Below are 3,905 nucleotides of genomic sequence, written 5' to 3'. Positions count from 1 at the left end.
CGATGACCCCCTTCCCGCTCGCTCGCTCATCCTCCCCCCATCCCCGATGTCCTGTCCCCGGCTTCCCCCCCCCCCCGTGCCATCCCTGATGTCCTGTCCCTGGCTTTCCCCCCCGCGCCATCCCCGATGTCCTGTCCCCGGTTTCCCCCCCCGCGCCATCCCCGATGTCCTGTCCCCGGCTTCCCCCCCCGTGCCATCCCCGATGTCCTGTCCCCGGCTTCCCCCCCCCGTGCCATCCCCGATGTCCTGTCCCCGGCTTCCCCCCCCGTGCCATCCCCAATGTCCTGTCCCCGGCTTTCCGTCCCTTGCCCCCGATGGCTGCTCTTCTTCCCTCACCGCCGTCCTCAATGCCCGGCCTTCTCCCCCCCTCTCTCCTGGCGGGTCCGGCCTTCCCCCCGCCCCTCTCTCTCCCCCCCCGCCCCTCTCTCTCCCCCCCGGGATCCCCCCAGCCTGATGGGCACAGCGCTCGTATGAGCGCTGTGCCCAGTCTGTGGCTTTTCCCGGCTACTCGCGAGTAAGCGAGCAGCCGCAAAAAGCCACGGACCCTGCTAGATGTTTTGCAGCCCCGGCCTCAGGCCGGGGCTGCGAAAAAGCCAGGCCATAAGCGAATTTGCTTATGCCAGCTTAAGGCAGGTTTCAGCGCGGCCTGACTCCGGATTCCCCTGTGCGTCATCTGGATGCACAGGATGGAAACAGGGCCTCACACCGCGCTAACGCCTGGTCTAGCAAGGCCCTCAGTCTCCATTCAACCACAGTATTTCATTGCTGTTGGTAAAGTAGATAAACATGATCAGGTCTCTCATCTTGCTGAGCTTCTCTCTGTTAATGTAATGTCCTTGTTGCACTCTCTTAACTCAGCTCCATGATCTGCGGGCTTTTCTAGTCCCATTTTGTCTCTAGCCATGTCGGGGGGAAGGAGACAAATGCCCCTGAAAATGTGTAAAGTGCATTCCCTTACCACAACCAGCCTCAAAACATCCAGTGATTAGAGGAAGAAACTTCTAGGGCAAAGGCTGGTACTCCTAGGCATCACCTCTTCGTTCATATATGTTTGAAATCGAAGGCCTTGGATACACTTAAGGTTTATCCCAGGATCATCCCTGCCTGCTCCCGGGATATCCTATGTGTCATTTACATGAACAAGAATGACCCCAGGATGATCCCGGGATAAACCTTAGGTCTAGCTAAGGCCAAAGTCTATAGATCATCCCTGTTTCCTTCTGCTAGTGAGTCAGGAAGAGCGCAAACCACATGCATGCACTAGTGGGCACAGGGTGCGTCTACTCCGCATTCTCTGAAACTCTGCAAATGCACAACTCCAATAAATGCCATACAGGCAACTAGTGAGATTTAAAAGAAATTGTCAGTGCTACTTAAAACAGCAGTAAAAATGTTCTGCATAGCTGCTTCAAGAATTACAGCTCATTTGTGCTCGATATTATGGTCATAATTAAATAAATGCCTTCATTTATTGTTCTTGTTTTCCCACATTAAACAATAATGCACCATGCATCTGAGGCATAGTTCACTCCAGGACATATATTACTGGGATGCTATTTCATGGTCCGTTTTCTGTGTTTACTGGAAATTAAACTCGCAATAGTACCTTGCCTATTTTGTGACTGACTGTTCATTTATTACAGGGAAATGGAAAGTATACCTATTAGAACCTACACATGCTAGAAAATATTGGGGCGATGCAGGAGGTAGGGGTCCCATTTTAGTGAAATCTGCCCCTTTTTCCGACCAGTGAATCCCCCCTGATGCCCCCGGCTCAGCTTGCATTTTGGAGCCAAGCTGTGGGTAAGATTCCAAAACCCAGGAACTTTTTGAGAGGGGTGTGTGTTATATTGTGCAAATAGCTTGAACAAAGAAGTGGCTGGACATAGTGTAATTTTGTGCAAATTGTGCTGTTTATTGTCACATTTTTGAGCAAAGGTCTATTTATTTTTTAAAAAATGAAAAATCCACCAGCTTGCCTTACTCATTGCACACTGGGTCAGACCAGCTGGCAGGAAGATGGAATGGAGTCTGGGGAGGGGGGGGGCAAGCTCCACACCCAAAATGGATTCCTCCAACATCCCTAGCAGGAGAAACGCTAAACATAAGAACATAGGAACATAAGAAGAGTCTTGCTGGATCAGACCAAAGGCCTATCTAGCCATGCATTCTGTCTGTCCTTGCACTGGTCAGCCTGATATCAATGGAAAGTCAACAACAACAAAAATAAAAGTTAGCAAGACATTTTGAAATGCTTGTACACTTCTAGGAAATATCTGAATTAAAAATTGTCCCTGGAATCCTGAGTGTTTATTTCCAACAACACAACCCACAAGCTGTTTGGCACACATGGTTAAGATGTGCCCATTCTGTAGCTCCAGTTGGCATAGATCTTTCTAGGGTTTTGTGGACCCGGCCTGGTCTGACCGTGCCATCCTGCTTCTTCAGACGTAATACTGTCTCACCTTCTAGTAAGTGCAACTGCTTCAGATCGGCTCCCCTGGGAACCACGAGTGTAAACAGGACAATTGTGGATCCCAGTCCAGCAAGCCGAGTACAAAAGCCCAAGTCCACTGGCATGTGTGCATCACTCCACACCATGAGGTCATCCAGTGCCATTGCTCCAACCCAGGCTAGGCATGAACAGATGTTTTTGCATTTTTAGAAATAATAAAGCGCCTTCATTTTGTTAAGTGAGCAGATAAAGCTGCCTTTTTTATTTGGAGATGCTGGAGTTTGAAACGAGGATTTCTGTATTCAGTGGTCCAAGGCTGGATACCGCAGGCAGGCAGAGCTGCTTCGACAGTCAGAGTGGAGAAGCCCCTCATCAGAGCTCCGCTTCGAATTTCGAAGCAGAGGGAACTGCTCTGCACATCCCTCAACATTACCCTAGGAAGGCTTATCTGTAAGGGTGTGTGTGTGGGTGTGTGATATGAGATAATTGTTGTCCTCCACATATTAAAAACTGTATCTATTGACAGTCAGGAACATTTGCATCCGTCAGATCATGCTTGTTAACAACCAGTCACTGTCGATGAGTCAGAATTTCCTCCAGTGACCAGATAGATTTTTGTTTTTTTAAGTTTGTGTTTTCCTTTCTGGTCACCAGTTTGTTTGACAATGACTATCAGGTGGGTAAGCAGGCCACTAATTTTAGAGGCTCTCTATTCTTCCTGAAAAGTAGAAGGCCTTAAAGATGTAGTCTTGTGGATAAGCTGGCTAATGATTTTTGTCATCTGTCCTGCGCGCTTGCTCTAGTAAACAGCCATGCTTCTGGGGACTATATAGTCTGCTATAGTCATTCTAATCATACAGAATATGGCTCCAGATACCTCAAATGCCTGATTCCATATATTATTAAAGGCCATGATCAGCAGAGCTCAGTAAACAAACTATGCTGCTTCCACAGTAAAAAAAAAAAGAAGATTTCCCCTCATAGTTTCAGGGTACAAATTACCACAGGCCTCAGGAGTTACTAATCTCCTTAATTGCACACTACATCCATTAGCAAGTTAATGAGCAAGTCTTGAAGAACCTTGATGAGTAGTTTATTCTTTCTTGATTCAAAAAACTATCATAAGCAGTTGTTGTTGAGATGAAAATCTTCCCCATGGAACACTATAAATGATAAAAGGGGGGACCAGTTGGCCATAACTCCTTCATTTTCAGAATAGAAATGATGGAGATTTCCCTGTTGCAGAAGGAAGAGTAAAGGATTAGGGATGTACATTGGAGTCAGACAATGCCCAAGCGAGGTCATTCCGGCCATTTCTGGTGCTTCCCAAGGCAAGTAGTATTCCCTTATTTATTTATTTATTTATTTATTTTAGTCAAAAGCCATCAGAACCAAAGCCAGCCCAAAACAAAGCTTCATTAATGGTTCCTGCTCAGAGGCACAGATATTT

The sequence above is a fragment of the Elgaria multicarinata genome, chromosome 14 (assembly GCF_023053635.1).
Source record: "Elgaria multicarinata webbii isolate HBS135686 ecotype San Diego chromosome 14, rElgMul1.1.pri, whole genome shotgun sequence".
In the NCBI taxonomy this organism is placed as follows: domain Eukaryota; kingdom Metazoa; phylum Chordata; class Lepidosauria; order Squamata; family Anguidae; genus Elgaria; species Elgaria multicarinata.
Note: the sequence above shows the minus strand (reverse complement) of the source record.